Source organism: Leucopleurus acutus (assembly GCF_964270905.1).
Source record: "Leucopleurus acutus genome assembly, chromosome: 5".
NCBI lineage: Eukaryota > Metazoa > Chordata > Mammalia > Artiodactyla > Delphinidae > Leucopleurus > Leucopleurus acutus.
The window spans coordinates 115,419,478-115,445,300 of record NC_139147.1 but is presented as its reverse complement, the minus strand read 5'-3'; the positions used below and the strand labels follow the sequence as shown (position 1 = coordinate 115,445,300).

Here is a 25,823-nt window from a genome sequence, read left to right as displayed (position 1 = left end):
TGTAGGTCCTCTTCTTGTCTTGTGTTTCCCACTTAGAGAAGTTCCTTTAGCATTTGTTGTAGAGCTGGTTTGGTGGTGCTGAATATTCTTGGTTTTTGCTTGTCTGTAAAGCTTTTGATTTCTCTATTGAATCTGAATGAGATCCTTGCCGGGCAGAGTAGTCTTTGTTGTAGGTTCTTGCCTTTCAACACTTTAAATATATCATGTCACTCCCTTCTGGTTTGTAGAATTTCTGCTGAGAAATCAGTTGTTAACCTTATGGGAGTTCCCTTGTATGTTTTTTTTGTCATTTTTCCCTTGTTGCTTTTAATAATTTTCTTTGTCTTTAATTTTTTTCCAATTTGATTACTATGTTTCTCAGCATTTTTCTCCTTGGGTTTATCCTGCCTGGGATTCTCTGAATTTCCTGGACTTGAGTGGCTATTTCCTTTCCCATGATAGCAATGTTTTTAACTAAAATCTCTTCAAATATTTTCTTGGGTCCTTTCTCTCTCTCTCTTCTCCTTCTTGGACCCCTATAATGTGAATGTTGGTGTATTTAATGTTGTCCCAGAGGTCTCTTAGGCTGTCTTCATTTCTTTTCTTTCTTTTTTCTTTATTCTGGTCCACAGCAGTGAATTCCACCATTCTGTCTTCCAGGTCACTTATCCGTTCTTCTGCCTCAGTTATTTTGCTATTGATTCCTTCTAGTGTATTTTTCATTTTAGTTATTTTTCATCTCTGTTTGTTTGTTCTTTAATTATTCTAGGTGTTTGTTGTTTAATTCTTCTAGGTCTTTGTTAAACATTTCTTGTATCTTCTCAGTCTTTGCTTCCATTCTTTTTTCGAGGTCCTGGATCATCTTCGCTACCATTATTCTGAGTTCTTTTTCATAGGTTTCTGGAAGGTGGCCTATCCCCTCTTCATTTAATTTTTTTTCTGGGGTTTTATCTTGTTCCTTCATCTGGCACATAGTCCTCTGCCTTTTCATCTTGTCTATCTTTCTGTGAATGTGGTTTTTGTTCCACAGGCTGCAGGATTGTAGCTCTTGGTTCTGCTGTCTGCCCTCTGGTGGATGAGGCTATCTAAGAGGCTTGTGCAAGCTTCCTGATGGAAGGGACTTGTGGTGTGTAGAGCTGGGTGTTGATGTGGTCTTGTGGGTTACTGAGCCCAGTAAAACTTTAATCTGCTTGTCTGCTAATGGGTGGGGCTTAGTTCCTTCCCTGTTGGTTGTTTGGCTTGAGGCAACCCAGCACTGAAGCCTACAGGCTCTTTCCTGGGGCTAATGGCAGACTCTGGGAGGGCTCACGCCAAGGAGTACTTCCCAAAACTTCTGCTACCAGTGTCCTGGTCCCCTTAGTGAGACACAGCCAACCCCCACCTCTGCAGGAGACTCTCCAACACTTGCAGGTAGGTCTGGTTCAGTCTTCTATGGGGTAAATGCTCCTTCCCCCTGGGTCCTGATTGCGCACTGCTTTGTGTGTGCCCTCCAAGAGTGGAGTCTCTGTTTCCCCCTGTCCTGTCAACGTCCTGCAATCAAATCCCACTAGCTTTCAAAGTCTGATTCTCTGGGAATTCCTCCTCCCATTATTGGACCCCCAGGTTGGAAAGCCTGATGGCGGGGCTCAGATTCTTCACTCCAATGGGTGGACTTCTGTGATATAATTGTTCTCCAGTTTGTGAGTCTCCCACCTGAAGACAGCAGTTATGGGATTTGATTTTATTGTGATTACACCCTCCTGACATCTCATTGTGGCTTCTCCTTTGTCTTTGATGTGGGGTATCTTTTTTGGTGAGTTCCAGTGTCTTCCTGACAATGATTGTTCAGTAGTTAATTGTGATTCTGGTGCTCTTGCAAGAGGGAGTGAGCGCACAGCCTTCTACTCTGCCATCTTAAGCCAGTCCTATCCTATACTGAAAAGAGAATGCAGTCATTTTGGCAAGTGTATTTTCTTTAATCGGAGTGAAGCTAAAGCAATGACTTTCAAACTTTGGTGTCTGTCAGAGTTTATCAGGCAGGGGTCTAGACATCTGCATTTTTCTCAAAGCTGTCGGGAGGGACAACTGGCCCCAAGGCTATGCAATGGAAAGTTGTGAGGGCTGCTGTGGCTTTGGACCTCAGCAGACCTCAGACTGGGGCCCCATGTTCTGTGCCAGAAACCTGCACAGCTTAACCTGGGGCTTCTGGAAGGCTACCAAAACTTGTACCTTCATTGGACAGGAATGCTGTACATATATGTCTGCATAGGAATCCAACGTAACTAATTTACTGTCCTGTGTGAAAACAGTCAGTAATCAAATGGTTTCCTTTGCTGATGCTTCTACCTCTGACTTACTTCTCTCCTAGGTAAATGGGGAAGCGTAGTTCTTAGTATTCTTTTATGTTTAGTGGGAATCCTTTGTTCTTGCTGCTGCTCATCTTGTTGCTATGGGTTTGGAGTGCAAGCCACCCTGGATGTCTGGCCCTAGGGTCTACAGGGAAGAATGATGGATAAGATTGTGGAGCCATCAAGTTGTTGGGGGTGGAGTGTACGGCTGTTGTCATAACTGATGCCATCTTGGGCTCATCCAGTTCCTCCTGTCCTTCCACTGACCCTATGCAGGACTGTAGTACATGGGAAATCGCTTCTCTTTCAACAAGGGCTTGGTAGTAAATAGATATTGGTTAATGACCGTTAGGTCCAGGTGGCCCCTGTGCTCTGTTAGCCTCCAGTAATGAAGACCTTCACTGACATATTCCTGGCAAACCATGAAACTAGTTACTAATTCATAAATCTTGACTTAGGAATGTGCTTCCTGTTTCCAAGCATCTACCCCCATACCATAGGTTAACTATAAAATTGTCCCAACGGCCCCTCGGCGTTGCAGAGAGCAGCTGCTGCGAATGCCTCTGGATTCTTGTCCACCTAATCCTATTCAGCAAGTAAATTATCCTGTAATAAATGGACCCATTGATTATATGGAGCTGTCTGCCTCCTTTTTTGGTCTCAAGGTAACTTCTGAGTCACGTGGACACTTTTCATTCCCTCTGTCATCCAACAGCCAGCAAGTTTCCAGGCATTTTCTTTTATGTTTTTTTAAATTTATTTATTTTATTTATTTTTATTTTTGGCTGTGTTGGGTCTTCGTTGCTGCGCACGGGCTTTCTCTAGCTGCAGCGAGCAGGGGCTACTCTTCGTTGTGGTGCACAGGCTTCTCATCTCAGTGGCTTCTCTTGTTGCGGAGCATGGGTTCTAGGTGTGCGGGCTTTAGTAGTTGTGGCACACAGGCTCTAGAGCGCAGGCTCAGTAGTTGTGGCGCACGGGCTTAGTTGCTCCCCAGCATGTGGCATCTTCCCAGACCAAGGCTCAAACCCCTGTCCCCTGCATTGGCAGGCAGATTCTTAACCCCTGCACCACCAGGGATCCCTCCAGGCATTTTCTTCTTACTCATTTTCTACTCCATGTTCAAACTCAGCCCTGTGGGATGGAAGGACAGTGACCAGAGCACAGCAACAATCCCCGAAGTCACATTTTCCGGAAAATTCTAACCCCCACACACAAATGCTCAGATAGTTACTGAGCTGATGGCTCCAGAATATATACTTATAACACTCATATTTGTGGTGAAATGAAATGGATAAACAGTAACATCCCTGACCAGTGCAAGTAAACATTTTATGGTGTAATACAGGAAGAGTCATGAAGTCATATTTCTGTCCTGTTTTGAGACAGTTGACCTTCCCATGAAAAGGCACGTAGCTGCTCTGTGGCAGGAAGTGGGGAGAGGGCTGTGAGCCTCAGGACTCTGTCAATAAGAGGGACACGTCACTGAAGGTTAATAAGCAGCTAGTCGCGGACAGAGTGAACACTAAGAACCTCCTTACAGTGATTCCAGAGTTGATACTTAAAAGTGAACTTAGAATAATGCTGCATTTGAGAATTTCTGCCCTCAGCATAGACTGGGGTGAGACAAGAGGGTGGAGCCAGCCACCGGGAGAGGCTCAGCTTACTTAAAGTATTTTGGGAAAGAGAAGAGAGGAATCTAGACCAGACCAAACACCTTCCTCTTAGCTGTGTCTGTCAGAAGGTTTTCACCTCAGAACCCCAGGGTATAACTTTGTAGCTTGTTATACATAATTACTATATGCCCGAGTTAACTGTTTAGTAACCCAAGTAAAGTTACATGTCACAAGTTTTTTTGGTTACTTTTTTTTTTTTTTCGGCTGCACCACACAGCTTTTGGGATCTCAGTTCCCTGACCAGGGATTGAACCCGGGCTCTCGGCAGTGACAGCGTGGAGTTCTAACCACTGGACGGCCAGGGAAGTCCCACATATCACAAGTTTTAACCATTTTCCACAGTTTCTTTTCTTGTCGGCTTAAAGATTTCTGGACTGGGTGGGTCGTCTCTGCATTTAGCAATCGAGATTCTAAATGACTGGTAATGAATAAAAACAAGGAAGCAGTCTTCTTTACAGAATATGCTCCAGCTTTATTTCTCTCTGGCAATATGCAGTCTCTCATTACCTCCAATATTCCTGCTTATACTCTCTAATTTGTTTCTTGTTGACCCATGAGAACTGGCTCTAAACCTCTACTCCATGACATCAGAAAGGAACCACCCAGAACAGTGCTTCACTTTCTGACAGCAGGAGACATTGACTATAAAGGAGCAGGTCATTCTGGCCGTGACCAGTCAGACCACCACGGAGCTATCTTTTTCACAGGAAGTTGTGTAACTCTGGAATTTCATCAGTGATTGTGGTCACGTACAGAACTTTGATAATGAGTCCCTGACCTGACCCAGTGCAGTGCGAGTTGGCTGAGCCTTTTCTCCACTATTGATCAGTTCAGGACTGTGCTGGGAATGATCGCGCAGGTAGGTCTTTGATCGCTCCATGCCCTTTGGCTGCCCATTAGTGGGTCAAGGTCCTGCTCATCACCTTCTGTCAGGTAAAGGAGTCAAAGGCAGAGGAAGAGAGAAAGCCAAAACTCTAATCTAGCAAAAGCCTTGATGGTATTGATGTCTACAGTGGTATTGAAAGGGGATTTTTTTTTAATGGCATAAGGATTTCAATTACTCCTTCATTCCTGTTCTTTCGCTTCCCTTGAATGATGTAGAAATCAAAGCATATGAGTTATTAACAATGAAAAAGAACCACAATACTAAAATTAGTTTTGCAAAAGATTAAAGAATAGCATTCACAAGGTTTCATTACAAGAACATCACTTGGTGACTTTCTCGAAATGTCTTCCTCCCTTGTCTTTCCAGACTGATTCCCTCTTGCTTCTATTCCATGCCGGACTAATATACTCAGTGCAGAACTCAGCACTTTGATTTGTGCCCTGGTCTTAATTTATAAAAGGTGACTGAGTGATGACACGAAGAGGCCAACACCACTGAAAGAAAAGTTCATTGTGACTCACAGTTAGTTCCCCTAGAAATGAGAGGCAGACGTGTCGCACGGCCACACGAAGAGGCACCAAAATTGTTCAGAAGCAGGAACCAGGGGAAAGCATAGGAGGCCACAGCATTCATTGCGGTTTCTATGAAAAAGGCAAGGCAGGGCACAAGGGACGGTTTAGGATTGGCTACTTTGAACAACTCCAGCAGGCTCTAGAGGCATAGGGACTGTATTTGTCTGGTACTTGTCTCAGGTGGATTTAGGGCAAGGGAAGCATTGGCTTGGTGTATGAAATCTAGATAAAGGAGGCTGTTGGCAATATGGACTTGGGATTGGCAGGTTTGTGTATAAAAGTCTGGTTCACCAACAAGTCGTTTATAATCTCTAGGAATTAACTAGCTCTGGGAGTGGCAGTCCCTCCCCAGCTAGTACGGTCCCCCAAAGATGTCAAAGCACCATCAAATATTGAAAATTAAAAACATAATGAATACATGTTTCATTTCAGAATTAACTATTTATGTGACTCTCTCCACAGACTGGGCCTCCTTGGGACAAATAACTATGCCTTGTTTTCTATTGAATCCTAAGCACTTAGCATAGTGCTTGACACATAGCTTAAGAAATATAGAAAGAACAAATGAATGTTAACTATAATAATAGTCATTCATAATTATTAGATGGTTACTGTATGCCAGCACTGTGTAAAAGCCTTATAAATTTTATCTCCTTTAATTCTCACAGCAACCAATTAGATAGATGCATTAGGTTTTTATTGCTGCTGTCACAAATGGCCACAGACTTAGTGGCTTAAAACAACATAAGTTTATTATCTTACAGTCCTGTATGCCAGAAATCTGACATGTGTGTCACTGGGCTAAAATCAAGGTGTCAGTGGGACTGTTTCTTTTAGGAAGTTCTAGGGGAGAAGCTATTTGCTGCCTTTTCCAGTTTCTAGAGGCTGCCCACAATCCTTGGTTAATGGCCCCCTCCCATCTTCAAAGCCAACAATGGCAGGTTGAGTCTTTCTTACATTGCATCACTCTGACCTCTTTTGCCTCCTCTTCTACTATTAAGGACCCACCATGATAATCTTGGAAAATCTCCTCATCTCAAGGTTAGTTGATTAGCTAGCTTTAATTCCATCTGCAACCTTAATTCACCATTGCCATCTAAGATAATATACTCACAGGTTCCAGGGATTAGGCTGTGGACATCTTTCTGGGGGCTATTATTTTACCTACAAGATATCACTATTAAAAAAACCACAAGGGCTTCCCTGGTGGCACAGTGGTTGAGAGTCCGCCTGCCAATGCAGGGGACACGGGTTCGTGCCCCGGTCCGGGAAGATCCCACATGCCGCGGAGTGGCTGGGCCCGTGAGCCATGGCCGCTGAGCCTGCGCGTCCGGAGCCTGTGCTCTGCAATGGGAGAGGCCACAGCAGTGAGAGGCCCGCGTACAGGAAAAAAAAAAAAAAAAAAATTACTGAGTCAAAATATTAGAATCATTCTGTCAAAAAAGGATAAAAATGACTTCATGAACGGTCTAAGTAACTAAGGAACTGATGAAAATCTCAGTAACAAAGACACTATTTTCATACTGAAGTTGCTAATAAAATTTATTGGAGAAAGGGGAGATGGGAATGAGAGGAAATAAAATGTCACTTGAATGTGAAAATAAAATTATTAGAATCGTGATTTAGTTTCTTTCCAGAGCTGTGGAAACAGTATATAGTTCCACCAAAGTATGTGCATGGCACTCTCTCACCTCACTGTTACTGATACTATCACTGGAAAAAACACAAAACTTTGCCAAATTGATGGCTTCCTCATTCAAGAAGTATCTTACTGTTGTTTAAATGCAATTTTAAGTGATTTGATTATGAGTAAGTTTAGATATCTTTATAGGTTCAATAGTCATTTGTACTTCATCTTCTATGAATTATCTGTTCAAATCCTCGTGCATATATTGTAGGAATCTAGAAATTACATTTAATTCTAAAGTATCTTTTATCAGATCAGATATAGTTACCTAAATTTGGTAAAGAAAATAAAGCTAGATTATCTTGGTCCTGTCAAAACAGTAGTCTGAATGAATGAGTGGTGTGTCACATCATGTAAATGTCCAGTGGATCAGATATCCTTATATAAACACTGAGTTTATTTAAATATCATCACTTCTAATTAATTTGGCGTACCTTTTCACTCGATTACAGTGTAAGTGCTTCCCATTCCAGCCCCAACGTGAACACTGATAAGACAAAGAAATGACCAGATTCCAACATCTCTTGGATACATTTTTACAGTTTGATAGATCCCAGGAGGAAGGTCGTAAACATCAGTGGTACTCTCCCGAATCCTCAACAAAAAGACGAAACACAAATAGCTTATAAGAGGTATCAGTCATTTACACACCTTACTGTTTGCGGTAACTCCTCATTTCTATGTACTTCATCAGATGACGATTAGAATGCATTAGGTATCACTGCACCTCTCCTCTGAATACAACTGAGAGTTTGGAGAAGGAAGTCCCAGAACTTTTTAGTGACAGGCCACAGGGAAAACATCTCGCTCTAACAGGATGCCTGTGTCCGTATCGGTGTTAGGTACCTTGTCAGCGTCTCACACAGAATGCTCTAGATTTCAGAGAACATCGGTTTCACAAATCCCAAAGGTTTTAACTGAAATATTTCTAACTAGGGATGTTGGTGATATGAAGATGATCATTTCTCTAGACGTAGCTATCAGGAAAACTCATGGTTACAGGAAGAAGTGGAGCTACCTCTGCATTCTGGGGTTGGGCCTGAGGGCTGAGGGCTTTAGTGGCCAATTTCTATCTCATCTGTGGGCTACTCTGATTTTGATAAATGAAGCCCAGGGCCTGGCTAGGTTAGATTAGAAAGAGAGTAAGAGGGAGATGAATTTCTCTGTATAATAATATGGGAGGTATTTGGAGGATGGGGGATGTGTTGGAGAGTGCAGCTCAAGATGGGGTTCAGAATAATGTGAGGAGAGGAGAGAAGCCAAGAGAATGTGGAGAGGAAGAATACAGAGAAAGAAGTCTTGAGGGTGAGAATAAAAAGCAGGAGAGCCAGAGGTTCTCAGCCAGGCATAGCGGAGGGATAATTAAAGACAAGGGCATTTAATGTCAAATGGTAACAACAAATGGTGATGCTTTCACTGTGTAATAATAATAATAAAAACCCTCTTATTTACCCCCCAAATTTCACTTGAAGTCTATGACCCACAATGGCCTTGATTTTGCACTTGGTTAGGTGAGTCCTAAGAAATGGGGGTGTGTTCCAATTTGGAGCTGCACAGAGACATGAGGAGATACCAGCCACAGGAGGTGAGAAGCCAGAAAACTGAGCAGAAACAGGAAATGAGAGTTGGAGATGGCTAGAAGAAACTTAGGCTCTCAAGACTCCCTGGAGATATTAGAAGGAAGGGGGAAGGCTGAGCCTTCTCCCACTTGAGTCATTGCTATTTAGGGAAATTAATTTTGCATCTAAAGTGACAATGATATGCATGACAAATATTTCTAAGATGTCAGAAAATTTGGAGAACAATATGAAACAATTTTAACTAAGAACTGACAATGTCCAAGGTGTTAGTAAATGTACCATATGTACCTGGAGCCCTGGCACCGAAGGAAACCACAGCCTTAGGGAATAGGAAGTGACTGGCTGGCTTGTCCCAAGACCCAGTTAGTAACCCCAGGGGGCTGCTCTGCTGTCCCTAGATGTTCCAGGGAATACAGACCAGCAGCTGCATCATTGCTGGAGTACTTAAGTTTAACCTCAAGGGGAGGGGAAGACTATTTGAGTCCATCTGTGATGGGTTTGGAATGAGTGGCTAGAGTTGACAGCTGATGGTACCAGGTTCCATGGTACAAGTAAGATAAATCTTTTTTTTTTAAATAAATTTAATTATTTATTTATTTGTCTGTGTTGGGTCTTCGTTGCAGTGTGCAGGCTTCTCGTTGCGGTGGCTTCTCTTGTTGCGGAGAGCAGGTTCTAGGCATTCGGGTTTCAGTAGTTGTGGCACGTGGGCTCAGTAGCTGTGCCTCGTGGGCTCTAGAGCACAGGCTCAGTAGTTGTGGTACACAGGCTTAGTTGCTCCGCGGCATGTGGGATCTTCCCGGACCAGGGTTTGAACCTGTGTCCCCTGCATTAGCAGGCAGATTCTTAACCACTGCGCCACCAGGGAAGTCCCAAATAGGATCATTCTTAAGGGAAGCAACTTTCTGAAGAGGCTAAGAGTGAGGGGCTCTGGAGTCAGAGCCAGAGGTTCAAATCCTACGTTTAACACTTCCTGCTTGTTGGAAAGTTCTTTACCTTGTTAATCCTCCATTTCTCTATAAAATGGTGATAAAATAGTACCTCTTTCATAGGAAAGTTGTGTGGGTTCAATGAGAAAGCCATGCAAAATACTAAGCATAGCATCTGGCACATAAGGACTTAATAAAGGTTAGCTATAATCATCATTATAGAAATGTTACCATAAAGTCCACTTAATTTGACGCCTTATAATATTATCATTTATGTAGATGTAGCCCCTGAAAGATAACTCTGGTTTCTTTTCATCTCCACACAACACTTGGCGTGGTTCTAGGAATATCGTAGGCTTTTTTTTTTTTTTTTTTTTTTGCGGTACGTGGGCCTCTCACTGTTGTGGCCTCTCCCGTTGCGGAGCACAAGCTCTGGATGCGCAGGCCCAGTGGCCATGGCCCACGGGCCCAGCCACTCCGCGGCATGTGGGACCCTCCCGGACCAGGGCACGAACCCGTGTCCCCTGCATCGGCAGGTGGACTCTCAACCACCGTGCCACCAGGGAAGCCATAACTTTAGGTTTTGTTTGTAAATTGGAACAACCATTATGGAAAACAGTATGGAGGTTCCTCAAAAAGCTAAAAATAGAACTACCATATGATCCAGCAATTCCACTCATGGATATATATCCAAAGAAAGTGAAAATACTAATTTGAAAATATACATGGACCCTAAAGTTCATAGCAACATTATTTATAATAGCCAAGATAAGGAAGCAACCTAAATGTCCTTCAACAGATGAATAGATAAAGAAGATGTTATACACACACACACACACACACACACACACACACACACACACACACAATGGAATACTACTCGCTATAACAAAGAATGAAATTTTGCCATTTGCAACCACATGGATGGACCTGGAGGGTATTATGTTTAGTAAAATAGACAGAGAAAGACAAATACTATAATATCACTTATATGTGAAATCTAAAAAATAAAACAAACTAGTAAATATAACAAAAAAGAAACAAACTCATGGATATAGAGAACAAAATAGTGGTTACCAGTGAGGAGAGAGAAGTGGGGAGGGGCAAAATAAGAGCAGGGGATTAAGAGGTACAAACTACTATGTATAAAATAGATAAGCTATAATGATATATTGTATTGCACAGTACAGGGAATAAAGCCAGTATTTTATAACAACTATAAATGGAGTATAATCTATAAAAATTTTGAGTCACCATGTTGTGACTGAAACTAATATAATATTGTAAAATTAACTCAAAAATTTTGAGTCACTATGTTGTGACCTGAAACTAATATAATATTGTAAATCAACTGTACTTCAATTAAAAAAAAATATGGCATGGCATATAGTAGGTATTCCACAAAACCAACAAACAAAAAAAAACAGGAAAAAAAAGAGCAAACATTAGCCTCACAGTCCTGCATGAAATCTTTGGGACTTTTCTTTCTCCCAAAGCAGTTACCTGGCTGTGTTGGAGCAACAGTGGAATAGTTTGTTTTCACCCCATGAGCATGAATAGAATACGGCCTTGAGGCATTGTTTTTCAAGACAGCATAGAGTTTCTCGCCAGGGCTAAGAAATATTATGGGACCTAGGAAATAGAAAAAGGAAAATGTGTGGATAGTTGTTATTTATTTTAAATGATGAGTCATCTGTCCCCTTAAGTATATACACAGTGACTTATTCTTTTCCTTAACATGCAGCCAAATGAAACGAAAACACATTTAACAAATGGACCATTGCTGGTTTATGACACATGGTTTTTGCCTTTAAGTCATCTAGAATTTTATAAGCTCCAGCTCTAGAGAACTTACTTCGATGAGCATCAGTTAATGCCTATGAAAACACTCAATTTAGAAGTGGAACACTTTATTTTCTTTCTTGACCAACCTCATCAGTTAAGCCTTTTATTCTTTTCCCCTTTAAGCCTAGTGGAGGATTGGGAGAAGCTGCAAGGCATCTTTATTGACCCAGAGCAATTATCTCTCTCACAAAGTAAAGACCGTTCATTTTACTCTCTCTCCCTTTCAACCCAAGCCAAGAACTGGAGGTATATAATTTGTTATAAAACTTCTTTCTATCTGGAGGCAGGTTGAATCTGTGGCTCTAAAAATTCTGAAACAGAGATGAACTAAGCAGAAAGAACTCTCCTCAAACTTGTGCTATAATTACTAAAATCAGAGCCTTGAAGAGACTTTGTGGACATTAGATGCTAGTGAAGTAAAGCGACTCTTTGCCTCCCATGGCAATTCTACCTTCTCAAACACTATGCTTGTTTTTCCTTTGCTAAAAAGGGTGGTTTTTTTGTATAAATAATAAAGGAATCTAGAGGGTCCTATTTGGTTATTTATCTTAGTACATTTGGCCAGAATCCTAGAGAAAACAAATATGATGCTGTGACTAAAGATAAGAGCCCACTCAAAAGCACTGGGAACTGGATAGAATAGATCTCCCTCCAGGGGTTGCAAAGCCCAAAAGGTTGATGAGGAGCCAAGAAAAGTAAAAGTTTCTCCCCGTCAGCACGAACATCCATCTTCTCAGGGCTACAGTCAGTGATGAGAGATAAAATCTCTAAAACTGTAAACTGGCGAATATTCTTTTGATGGTACAGAATATGTATAAATGGCGTTTATAACCCCACAAGCTATGAAATAATTTTACCAAGGAGTCCGAGGTGATTTGCTTTTGCCTTCTGTGTTTGGAAGGAAGCATCTGTGTATTCAAAGTAAATTAGTTTTTTGTAAATTCCTCCAGTTCTGTTTGGGCCTTGTTCAAAATAGAGCCGGGATTCACTGTACAGAGAAAGTAGATACACAAAGAACATTTAAATTTACAGTGATCATGGGAAAAGAAAGCAAGAACCTACATGCATCTGTTTTAAAGTACTTGTAATTTATTTATAAAAACAATGCATATTCATTGTAGAAAATTTGGAAAATAAAGAAAAATATGACAAAGAAAGTTAAAATCTTCATAATCCCACCATCTCTATATAATCACTGTCAACATTTTCCATGGATATTTTTTCAGTCTTTTGTCTATACATGTGTATACAAGTGTCTGTCTGTATACTACCTACTAGTTTATCTACACATCTTCTTTTGGAATAAAATTTTAAAACCACTTGTCTGATTTTTTTTTAAGGCAGGTAGTAACCAACATTGCTTTTAAAACAACTATGCTGAGATGCTATAGTATTGAGATGAGAGATGTCATTCTTGACTTTTTTTTTTTTGCTGTAGGCGGGCCTCTCACTTTTGGGGCCTCTCCTGTTGAGGAGCACAGGCTCCGGACGCGCAGGCCCAGCAGCCATGGCTCACGGGCCCAGCCGCTCCGCGGCATGTGGGATCTTCCTGGACCGGGGCACGAACCCGTGTCCCCTGCATCGGCAGGCGGACTCTCAACCACTGCGCCACCAGGGAAGCCCTCATTCTTGACTTTTTAATTCTATTATAATAACACAAAATGGAGTCCCCTGAGAAAAAGTGTTCCCTAGTAAGAAGTGATGGCTTGCAATGCTGAGACATCACCAAATTTTATAGTCAAGAGAATCATGCAAGCCAAAAGAATCTATTAATTCATACTTATTTTAGTCAATATAAAATGAGAGTTGAATCTAATTTTTGCTCAACGCCCAGATAGCCTTTTCACAATTAATACAAAATTTCCACTACATAGATTGAATTTACTGATGAGCTTAAAATGTAAGAAGAGAAAATATTCGCCTGATATAACATTCTTAGTTTTCTTAAATTTTCTGCGAGTAAATTAGAAAAAAAGTACTATGGGAAACATTATTTTTTGGTGGTTATAGAACTTGATATTTTCTGACATAAAACTTTCATTCAATAGACCAAAAGAATGAAAACTCCTGTAATCTTCAAACTGGTAAATATATTTAGCAGATGGGCCATCAGAAAAACTTTTTGTGCGCTTTTAAATGCCAATGTCACAGTAATGTATTTTAGTCTTAGTTTTTGGTTATTAAAGTTGGTAATATATCCTTAGGTGTTATTGAGTAAAAAATAATTATATAAAATTATTTAAGGATGTCCTAAGAAATTATTAATTATATCCTCAGGTCTTAGCAGGAAAGTACCAATTACACATGAGGAATATTTTTGAATTTTTGTAAAATTGCTCTTGCTATTGTACAAAAATTATTTTATAATTATGAGATATTTAACAACACAGCTGATAACACCATCCACTGTGCTGTTAAATATCTCATAATTATAAAATAAATCCCTTTTAAAATTTAGCTCTAAGAAAAAGATAAGCCGTATGTTTTTCTTGGCAGTAGCTTCCAAGGCTTTTAGAGAAAAACTTTGTGTAGCAATGATCCTTAGGCTGAATATTTTCCAATAATTGTTATAATTATTTTCCTACCTTTATGTTATTGGTATCTTTTTATTATAGATACCTAAATCTTTTCAGGAGTAGTTAGGTTATGAAAAAGTCCAATTATCTTTATTTAACTATAAATATTTTAATTGCTGAATCATTACCTTCCAGCTGCTGCTAAATTATTTCCAGTGAAGAGATCTGTACCAGATGGAGCAGAGTTCCAAAAAATTTCTTCAGCAGCAATATAATAACGTAAACCTTGTGTCCCAATAACATCTGTCGAAGGATTTTGGCAACTCCTTACATTGAAGAAGGTCTGCATACCCTCTGAAAAACGGTAAACCCAAGTAGAGAATGTTATGAAAATATTAAAACATTTTTCTTAGTCCATATGTATTTTAAAAATTGTAGCCAACCACATTGCAACTTCCCCTTCCTTTGAGAAATTTGAGGTATTTTCTTTATGGAATCTGTGTAAAAACCTGAAATGTATGAAGCAAGTATAAAACTCAGGAGGCCAAGATGAATGTTAGAGGGACACATATTAGTGGAGAACAATAACAAGCATTGGAACAGCTCCTACATGACTACGGCACCTGCCTACCAAGAGGAATTCGAGAGTCTGTTTAGCCAAAAGTATTTTCCCTTATGGGTCTGAAATTGTTACTATTAATTACTAATGAGTTAGTTGGTTTATTAGATTAACTAGTTGGCAGGCAGGAAGAAAATCAAGGCAGGTACATTTCCATGAGGGCATCAGTCCTGTGTTTTGATTTTAGAGTGACATTGGTGGGAGAGTAAATTAACACAGACTTTTTGGAAGGCAATTAGGTAGCATTTGTTAAAATTAAAAACGCTTCCATTAAAAAATTTCACTTCTTCATAGTTAAGCAAGACACATATTTGCACATACATAAAAAGATAGACATAAAAAGGGGTTAGCTAGTGAACCAAGAAGGTGAAAGCTGTTTAAATATCTATCAGTAGGCAAATGGTTAAATAAATTAGGCTATGCCTCAAATATGGAAAACTATACAACTGTTTAAAAGAGTAAGTTAGAGGTATAGGGAATATCATGGAAAAGATTTCAAGACATATGGATGAGTGAAGAAAGCAAGCAGCAGAATAAAGAAAAACCTATTATATAAAAATAATTGCCTATTTTTTTAAGTTATATAATTAAATAAAACTTATATGCAGGGTGATCTACTTATGTAGAACAAAAGACAAACCAATAGCTGTGCATTTTTTATTTCTACATGTTCATATATATTGTATGAAAATGCATGGTAAACAGGTTTACAGGTATTCACGCAAACTTGCTTACAGGTATTATTCTCTGGAGAGGGAACTGGGATGGTAGTGGGGTAGGGTTAGACTAACGGTCTATTCTTAAACCATTTCTCTAAAGGTGAACACAAAATCTGATTCTTCTTTTTCTTTTTTTGATAATTTTGGTAGTGTAAACCCTCCCCCTTGGCCAATTTGAAGCTACCACAAGTTTATCAGCTGGCTTTTTTAATTCTCAACTCTCTGGAGGTCCTATGAGGTGGCTCCCAGATACCATATTAGACTTTCACTCTTTCTGTCTGCTGCCGCCACCAAATTCTCCCTCCCTCCTTCGCTGCCCCCTGCCCCGGCTCCTTCCTCTTTCTTTTCTTCCTTTCTTTCCAACAAGTCTATTCATGTATTCTTGTAATTCCTAAAAACAAAACAAAACAAAAAACCAAAACCAAACAAACAAACAAAAACACCCAAAACTGTAGGTCACAGGAAGAGAAGAAACACAGGGGAAGGCTATGGGGTCCATCAGCCAAACAACTTTCAGAAGCTTTCGCAACTGAGCCTAGGCTGACCCTATATTTTTCTGCAGAGTTGAGGAGGAAAGACCTGATTTAAAGGCAAGATCTGTAAACGAGGTAAATAGGAGGAGTGGGGCTGAGTGTACCTTTTAACCTTTAAAATGTATGTTAAAACAATATTCCTTTCTAAGTGAGAACCTTTTTATCATTAAACTCTGTCGAGTTATTATAGCTGTGTGTGGGTCTCCTTTTTCTCACAACTCTGGGAAGGACACAGCACATAGGAAATCCCAATAAATACTTGTTGTTTAGTTGTTTAAGTAATTAATTGAAGTATGATGCTAACCAACGTATGGGACTTAGAAAAAAGAAAGGTTTTTCTCAGAGAAGTAAACCCCATTTTTTTTTTTTTTTTTTTTTTTTTGCGGTACGCGGGCCTCTCACTGCCGTGGTCTCTCCCGTTGCGGAGCACCGGCTCCGGACGTGCAGGCTCAGTGGCCGTGGCTCACGGGCCCAGCCGCTCCGCGGCATGTGGGATCCTCCCGGCCGGGGCACGAACCCGTGTCCCCTGCATCGGCAGGCAGACTCTCAACCACTGCGCCACCAGGGAAGCCCAGTAAACCCCATTTTTGTACAAAAAAAAAAAAAAGAAAAAAATTCTTCAGTTCTAGTAACAATCATGTTTACTGATTGAGAAATAAAACAAAACATTTACATGATTATATGTAGACTTTAGTCATATTTAAGAATAGAGAAGATCAGTAACTTCATAACAGGCCTTCCTATCATTAAATGTGAAGTGTGATTGAACAGGGAAATAAACTAAAATAAGTAGGTTTACTGGGTACTGGATTAGAATTACTTGGTCCTACATAATTCCTGGCTCTCATAGGGTTTTGGGTAAGTGTTTTAACCTCTTGGAACTTGTTTTCTCAATTTAAAAAAAAGGTGTGGGCTTCCCTGGTGGTTGTTTAAAGATACAGATCTCTGGGCTTCCCTGGTGGCGCAGTGGTTGAGAGTCCGCCTGCCGATGCAGGGGACACGGGTTCGTGCCCCAGTCCAGGAAGATCCCACATGCCACAGAGCGGCTGGGCCCCTGAGCCACGGCCACTGAGCCTGCACGTCCGGAGCCTGTGCTCCGCAGCGGGAGAGGCCACGGCAGTGAGAGGCCCGCGTACCGCAAAAAAAATAAAATAAATAAAAAAAAAATAATTTTAGAAAGGTGTAATAATACATGCTCTGTCTGACACTCAGGGTTTTCTTGTAAGGTTTACCAGCTAATGAATATAAACTTCTTTTTTATAAAAACAACAACAAAAATAATCCCTATATACCTAAAAGTGTTTATTACCATAAAGTTAAAGGTGTCAGAGACGTGGGTTCTAGTCCTAACTGTGTCACTGACTTTCCAAAAGGCCATCTTATAACCTCCCCGATGGCAGTTTCCCCCATTTGAAAGATGATGCATTTGTAATGGGTCGTAACCCTGGGAGTCCCCTGACCCTGTATTATGTAAAAGGAATAAATCCCTACCATGTATCTGACAGCCCAGCATCCACTCTCCAGCACCCTTGGCCACCAAGAAGGCATCTTGCATTGAGGCAGGGAAGACAGTAACGGTGTCTTTTCTGTGATTCCGAGAGATCAGAGTTTGTCCATGGGTAAAGATGGAGTGTGTGTCCAACACACCTCCCATGCCAATAAAATACTACTTGACCCTGTCCTCTGCACACATGGTGAAATTGGGCAGATTCCCATACATGTATCCATTTATTGCTGAAAACAGATGTAAATTAACCTATCAAGCATGTTAGATCAAGGCCACATGGTATACATTCTATGCATTTTCTCATCACATAAGCCTGGCAGTATCATCACTGTTCTCATGCATAATCTACGACAGGACTTGATTTGTTTTCCCAAAAAAGAGGCCATAAGCATTGTTTCTGATTAAAGCTGAGGCGCACACAAATTTAGAGGCAAGAGGAGGAAAAGTAAGCTAAAAAGTGGGAAACAGTGAAAAGGGGAAAAGAATAGAAAGAAGCTAAGTCCATGGAAGAAGAAAACAAGGATAAAGGTGACTGAGATAACAGGAGCATCTTTTCTGAAAGGTTCTACATAGAAACATATTTCCATAAGATATCTGGTCAGTTATGTCTTTGTTCTTCTATAATATTTTATTACCTTAAAATTACATCTTTGCTCTGCTGTCACCACCTAATTTTGATCAATATCAGATGTTAGAAACAAATGTATCTGTTTAACTTTACTTGCTATGAGACTTTGGAAACCGAGAGAATTTACTAGATGACTTGCCTATCAACCAGCATACCCGGCGTAAAAAACGGGGAAATAAAAACTCATTTAAACCAACTCAAACATAGGGAAATAGAATCATAGAAGTTAGAATTATAGGATATAATGAATGAGAAAGTTCTTTATAATCTTACAGCACATGAGATTGCTCTCCCAGAAGCTAGAAACTCTAGTATTAACTTGGCCAGATTCAGTATATATATTAATATTGTCATTCATATACCAGCTACGGTTTTCCAGTTATAGAAAACATCAGAACGTAAGACTCGTGGATATTTTTTTCCATGTCTCTATCCAGGGTTCCTGAAACAAAACAGCAAAACAGCAAAACTTCCTCTTTGCAGAAATTCTTTTTGCTATGAAATAAACTGGTGATTCTAACTGATTCCACTCAAAATGTAAAAGGAAAATCTTGCACCTCCACAGACAGAAACCTAAGGAACTGAGCATGCAAGGAACAGGCAGACAGCCTCTCATCTCCCTGTTTCCTCCCATGCTGTGGGTTCAACACTCCTCTGTAGAAGGGTGACAGAGTTTTGTGTGAAGGTGGCTAAGGTGACGATTACTGGGTTTGACTACCATCTAGTGTCCATCCTGCACTCCTGGACTTGAATGGAGGCATCGGACTCAAGATTGCCATCTAGAGCTCAGAGTTCCAGTGGCAACGTTACTTTCTTGACTGGAGAATCAAGGTCAAGCCAGGCAAAGAGAGGTCATTTGATAGCAAAATTCCACTGGAAGAGTGAGGGAGACCCCACGTATCCCGGTTGGCTCTATTGCTACAATGAGATTTTTACCATGTAACCTCTTTTACAAGCCAGAATTGGTCCAAGAAGTCCTGAAGCCACATCTTTTAGAGTTTCTACATGGGAGTGGTACATCCGTGTCATGCAGTTACTGTCATTGGGACAAGGTCCCTGAGTTTCTTCTGCAAACCACCAGTAAGTATACCCTGCCCCTGGTTCTAGCCGGTCATCTTCCTTTTGTGGGCCTGTAGTGTTATCAGGTTAGAGAGCGCCTAGAAAACAACCTGCAGTGTTGTCACAGTAACCACCGGATGACACTGTTTTGCATGTGACCCACGCTTTCTCCATTAAGTCACGAATGGATGTTAATTTGTATTTTTAGAATAAAGTGTGCATCTCCGCCTTCCTTTCTCCCGCCTCCTGTCTCCCTAGATCCCCCTTACTTGGTTTCTACCTGAATGCCCAGCTTGGCCAGTTTCCAGACTGAATTGGAATGAGTCAGGCAGCATATTAACAGACTAGCATCACCTTTATTGATAGATTCCACAAATATTTACTGTGCACCTACTATGTGTTAGATCTTGGATACAGAGGGCTAGGATCCTGAGTTGCCCTCCGTATGTTCTATGCTGCAAATCAGACTTCGGGACCCAGGGCCTCAAGAGCCTCCATGTCATCCACAAGCTGCCCACAGGCATCGGGAAGGGGCCTTCTGCATAGCTGATATTATACTGAGCTACTACCTCAGTCTGAAGCTGGCGTCTTGCTCTCTTTTTTTCCTTCCTCTCCTAGAATCTGGCTTCAGATCTCCACCTCCGGAAGCTGGAATCTGATAATCATAGGTAACATTCCTTCGTTCAACAGAAGACTTTGAAGCGTGACCAACCTATCATTTATCATCTTTTGAGACGACCTTGCTCCAGGTTGAACACAAAACCCTATTTGGTAGCTTTCTCTTCCCTTCCTTTTTCCAACACCATCAGGCAGCTGTGAGTGTGAATGTTTAGGGGAGAAGATACTTACTGTCTGGAAAATAGTGACTTCACCTGACAGTGGTGTTTTCCAAGAAGCTAATCCTCATTCGCTAGGAAATGGAAATGAGATGAAGGCAGAACAATATTTCTGCCAACCTAACATTTAGCTCATGAGTGTCTCCCATCCATCCCTCCAATTATTTATTTATTTACATACGAGAAAAGTGTGTTTTCTTTTCCAGAAATTGCACTGGGTGCAGGGGGGAGGGTCCACTCATTTCAAAGGAGAAATTACAGAACAATCTGGGATATAAAAATTAAAGACATCTGAAGTAAAAGTCTACATTCACCCCAAACTACTCCTAGTTCACGATTACCTTGCTTTTCCTGAGGTTTTGGTCTCATGCTCTTCACAAGCAAAAGCTCAGGAATCTAAGGAAAAGGGACCCACTTACCTTCGTTTCCTTTAGTGCAGTTGATTCCGTGAGGATGGAAACTATAGTTTCTTGAAGCAAAATTTTTCACATGTACACAAATGACGTCCCCAGTCTCTGCTTTCATGATTGGACCTAAAAATCCCAACCAGGATGGTTTTTCAATGATCGTTTGAAATGTATCATCCGCATACTCAAAATACAAAGCCTTTTTATAAACAGGCCCTAGCCTATCTTGGCTTTGTTTTAGATGTGTTTGGGACTGAAACCCTCTGTAAACAAACAAACAAACAAGAACTTGAACAATGTTTGACTTGAAAGAAAACAGTGTTAAATCTACTGAAACTAGAAGTAAGAAGCGTTACAGCCTAATTTTATAGAGCAAACCCAGACACTGGTGAAAATCTAGAAGGAGTCAAAAACAGGGTAGTAGGCAAGGAGAAGTTTGGAAGTTCTGGCGAAGAGATCAAATGCAAATGTAGCAAGTAATATACATGGTATTTCGGTTTAAATGACTTACCAAATTCTTTGTACTGAACCACGAAAGGTTTCTAACCCTACCCTGAGGTTATTTTAGCTCTCAAGCATCAGATCAATTCCTACAAGTTAAGATTGTTTACACATTTCAATGATTCGTGGATTTGTTGGTAGAACTGGGGGCAATTCGGCACACAAGCAGAGTAAATCAGAACCCGACTCATAACCTCTAGATTCCCTCGTCCCAATGATCTGAACAGAGAAATCAAGAAGAGAGCTGCAATTTTACAGTCTCTGCCATAGACTCCATATGGGAAGGAAAAGCGTTGTTTTACATCTTAAGCACCACTCAAACAAAATCGATGATAAATACAGAATTAGAGATAATCCCTGAAGTATGCATCATGAGGGCAAGAGTGGCAATAATCCCAGGAAGGAGCAATTTCTGGTTTATATTAATAGCTGTCTTCCATGTCATGCTTATACTAAAAATTCAAAGGAAGCGGTTCTAGTAGCAAATGTGCCCTGAAACGGTCAATCATGGAAAATTCTTTAGCAGCATTTTATCAGTGAATGATAATTATCAACGTTTGCTTCTGATAGCAGCTTTTTCACTGTGAAGGTATTACTTACTGATCTTCTGAAATAGGCATTACATTGAGCATACATTTACCAGTAGGAGCATCATTCCAAGTAGTTTCTCTAATGCCTATGTAGTAGTGCCTCTCTATTGTCCAACCTGGAGAACTAATAAAAACCAGAAAGGTCAGAGGTAAAAGGATCTTCATTTTCAAACCTTGCTCCTGGATAGGCTAACTGAGTGATGTTTGTCTTCCTTTATTTGTGTTTGTTTACATAGATCAGGGTTGCAAAAGAGCTCATCAAACACTTCATCTACATATATGTCATTTCCATTCCAAATGCACTTAGTTTTCATTAGTCAGGCCAGGTGAAATGTTGCACAACACATAGAGAATACTGGTTCTTGACACGGTGTACGATGCCAATTAAGACCTTGTTGAATTACCGGGTAGACGGGCTACCCAGATCATTCATCAACCCCTAACAATTCTTATCTATTTCTGGATTATAGGAATCACCTCTAGTCTAGTCTAGTCTACAGACAGCCCCCGCTTTCTCAATTCATTATGTTACCGAATCAGGTTTATTTGCCCAATGGGCACCAAGTCAAACGCTGAGACACCAAGGTTTGCGTCAAAGAAAAGGTTTTTTCGTGAAGCAGTCAAGCAAGAAGAGAGAAGAACAAGTTTTAAATCTGCCTCCTCAAAGGCGAGGGGCTTGGGATATTTAAGGGATAAAGAAACAGGGTGGTCTGAGACTTGGGGGAAGGTGATTGGAGGTAGGAAAAAGGTGAAGTAACTGTCGTTCTGCGCAGGTAAAAATGAGCTTCGTGTTTCTTCATGGGACACATGTTCAGAAAATTGTGGCATTAGTATGTTCTGAGGGTGGAGTTTTTGGCCCTCTGATGTCAAAAGGTCACCTATCAGACACTTGAGCAGGCCCAGGTGAGGGTGGTCTCAACAGGTTTGAACTGGATGAGAGGTGACTCCTTGTTCCTGAAAAACAACTTGGGCACACACCTTAAGACTCATATGCCAGAGGTACTATTTATGGGGGATGGTGAAGTGAGTCTTGTGGTACCTTGTCTAAGCTACGTAAAGCTTGGTGGGTATGCAATTTTGCAAGAACAAAGTGAAGACAGATTACAATTTTCTAATACCTAGACAAGCTACTTATTGTCTAATGGATCTAACTAATAGCTCTCCTCAGTTTCAAGCAGCTGTATCAAAGCTGGCAATGAACCACACACTAGTTTGCATTGTTTAAATTTTTATGTGGTATTTTCTCTACCCCGAATAGATTATAACTCCAATAGATTAGGGACCACTTCTTTTTGTTCTGTATATCTCCCAGAGATGTCGAGAAATAAATGTTAAATTTTAGGGAGACAAATAAATAGAGTGCCTTGGCCAGGATTACAAAAGTGAGGAAAAGAGTAGGAGTCTTCATTTGCCATCGATCTGTGGATCGTCATCTATTGGGATATCTATTACTATGAGGTGTTGTTTGAGACTTGACAATTTGAAAGCCACAGTGGTTTCAACAGTCAGAGTGCTGCTCTGATTTAGGTCTAGAAACCCACACTTAGAAATACTAAGGCAGCAAATACGGCATGTATTGTTCTGCAGCTTGGTTTTTATTCCTGAACTACAAGTCTTAGAGACCTTTATATATCACTACCTAGATGTCTACATCTTTCATTTTAATTGCGGCATATTTTTTTCTATCATGAGTGTACTTCATTTATTTTTTAAAACACAAAATGTCAAAGTATATTTTTTTCTGGGCGTTCATACAGATAAATATGCATACTTAAGGACATAAACTAAATACAGTTCTGAGAGGAAGAGAGAGGATTATTATATTTAAAATGTTTTTTATAAGGAGAGCACATTTCCATTTACTTGATTTAAAAAATCAACAAAATATTTACAATTTTTCTTTTTTGCATTAAAAAAAATGAGGCTATAAATATTTTCCTTATAAGCAACAGTTGCTAAATTCTACACAGGTCAAAACATGCAGGCTGGGGCTTCCCTGGTGGCGCAGTGGTTGAGAGTCCGCCTGCCGATGCAGGGGACACGGGTTCGTGCCCCAGTCCGGGAAGATGCCACATGCCGCGGAGCGGCTAGGCCCGTGAGCCATGGCTGCTGAGCCTGCGTGTCTGGAGCCTGTGCTCCGCAATGGGAGAGGCCACACAGTGAGAGGCCCGCGTATTGCAAAAACAAACAAACAAACAAAAAAAAACATGCAGGCTGTCATATCACAACGTTTTTCACATTTGTGGATCCTTCGGAGGGTTGTAAGAGGAAGCTGGGGAAGCCGCCCACTGCTTTGGCAGATTTTTATGTCACCAGCAGATGTTGGAAGAAATTCAGAAAAGCTAGGCCTAGAGGGACGATGGTGGGTGGAGCAATCACCCACAAGAGAGCCATGAGGAAGGGATTCACATCTCACCCTTTGGGAAGCAGTTGAAAGGAGTGGGGAGAAGATGCATGTCAGGCATGATGCGTTTCACGAGAGAGGGGTTAGGGATGGGCTCTCTGACCTAAGTGAGGAGATCCAATCGGGCTGGAATTGTTGGACGCTACAGTCTCCCACATTTTGCTCTGTGTATGTAAAAACCTTATAACCTTCCCTGTCACTGTGACTTAGACCAGCTGCTGTAGAAGGATTCACCCATCAGGCAGGGGGACAGGATGCCTTAAATGGGTTTTCAGATGTCCCTTTATCGAAATTCTATAACTTCCTTCCTCTTTCTTTTAGGAACATTAATTTTACTTTGGAATGTAGACAATAGAAGAGCCATTCAGCTAGGATATTTTTCCCTCAGTAAGTACCCCAATAAGTTCAAAGAAGTCTAATGTATTCACTTCAAACAGATCTACCTCCAATTCTCACTCTGCCATTTACTAGGTGTGTGATTTGACACGAGTTGCATAATCATTCTAAACTCCAGTCCCTTCCTACCTGTAACATGAAGGTAATAATAATGAAACCTCAGGGCTCCTGTGAGGACCTCTTCCAGCCTGATACAATGTAGGCATTCAAAGTTAGCATCCTCCCCTGAGACAATGAAAATGGTGTTAGTAAATGCTCATTGTTCTTTTCTTTTCTTCTGAACAAATGACTAGGACTGGCTTCTGTTTGGGGGGAAGTGAGGGGGGCACTTTATCTTAGGTAATGTTGTATTTTATGGCTCATCCATAGGTAAATTATGTTTGCAGTCCTGTCCTTCCCTTCCTGCATCGCCCTCAGTAGATCAGTCTTTTGGTACAGCAGCATTTGAAGTTGGTCACCATTATTTGACTATATTCTTGGTTGGTAGCCCAAGAACATAAGGCAACTGATTTAGATACGCTTCGCTGAATTGGGTCCCAAGGTATGAGCTCAAATACCTTGGAGGGAAATTTGAATGCTTTCCTGGTTTTTCCATTCCATAACTGAAAATAAGTTTAAGGAATAAATTGAGCACATAAAAATATGCATAAGGACCGAATGATAATAGAACTTTCTTTGTAAAAAGCTTTACAATATATAAAATACCTTACAAAACAAAAATATTACCCAAAGTCATCTTCAAAACACTCTCCCCTAGCTCCCACCCCTCATACTTGTTTAACAGATGAGGTATCTACAACTCAGAAGGTCAGGTAAGTTGCTGTAGGATGTAAACTTCCCAGTTATGAAGCCAGGAGTCAAATATAAATCATTGGATTCCAACTCAAATGTCTCTTTCATGTGATCTTACTAATTGGTTCCCATAATTGAAGAGTGTATACTTCTATATTATCAACAAATGTTAAGTTTTACTCAGAATGTATAATTCGAACCATATCTTCCAATAAGGCAAACCAATGCAATATAAATGGTGTGGGGACAAGATGGGGAGTTCAAAGACAAGGGGAAGATGCCAGCAATTTTTACACCCATTGCTATTATTTCTGTTACTTCTACCAAACCACCACTTGTTGAAATGGCCATCAGACTTTCCTTAGCCGCTTTCTAAACACTAGGTCTAATTGTGTCAGCCAATCTCGAAAGGGAAGTTTATTCAGCTCTTTTTCTAGAGGAAGAAACTGGAACTAGAGGGTTTTAAACAACTTGCTAAAACAAGTAGGTATTATTGCTAGAATTTAAACACAGGCCTTAAAGGCTGGTGGATGCTCTTACTACTAAATGCTCTGCCTTGTAATCTAGGCTACTCTGTGGAAAACTATTTAACCTCTTTGAACTCCTCTGGGTTAGAGGAGGTTAAATAAGTAGAGCAACTAGTAGCTGGGACAGATGAGTGCAGATAAAGCCCTCTGTCCTTTTCAGGTTAAGACTATATAAGTTACAAGCTTTCACAGTATGGGCTGGACTCCATGAAGGACCAGATGCCCACAAAACAAGGCATAGAAGGGCATAGAGGGAAGATATTGAGGACCGATGAGAAAGAGAAAAGCAACCCCTGACATCCAGAGCTGGCCTG

The 25,823-nt window shown here is 40.7% G+C and overlaps 1 long non-coding RNA gene across 1 annotated transcript; it reads left to right on the top strand.

The window, feature by feature from the left end:
• Positions 1–1,247: 1,247 nt before the first annotated feature.
• LOC309961716 lies at positions 1,248–24,170 on the top strand. Its single transcript, XR_014326203.1, has 4 exons — positions 1,248–1,389; positions 18,958–19,077; positions 19,675–19,724; positions 24,116–24,170. It is a non-coding gene; the product is annotated as an uncharacterized lncRNA (long non-coding RNA).
• Positions 24,171–25,823: the final 1,653 nt, after the last annotated feature.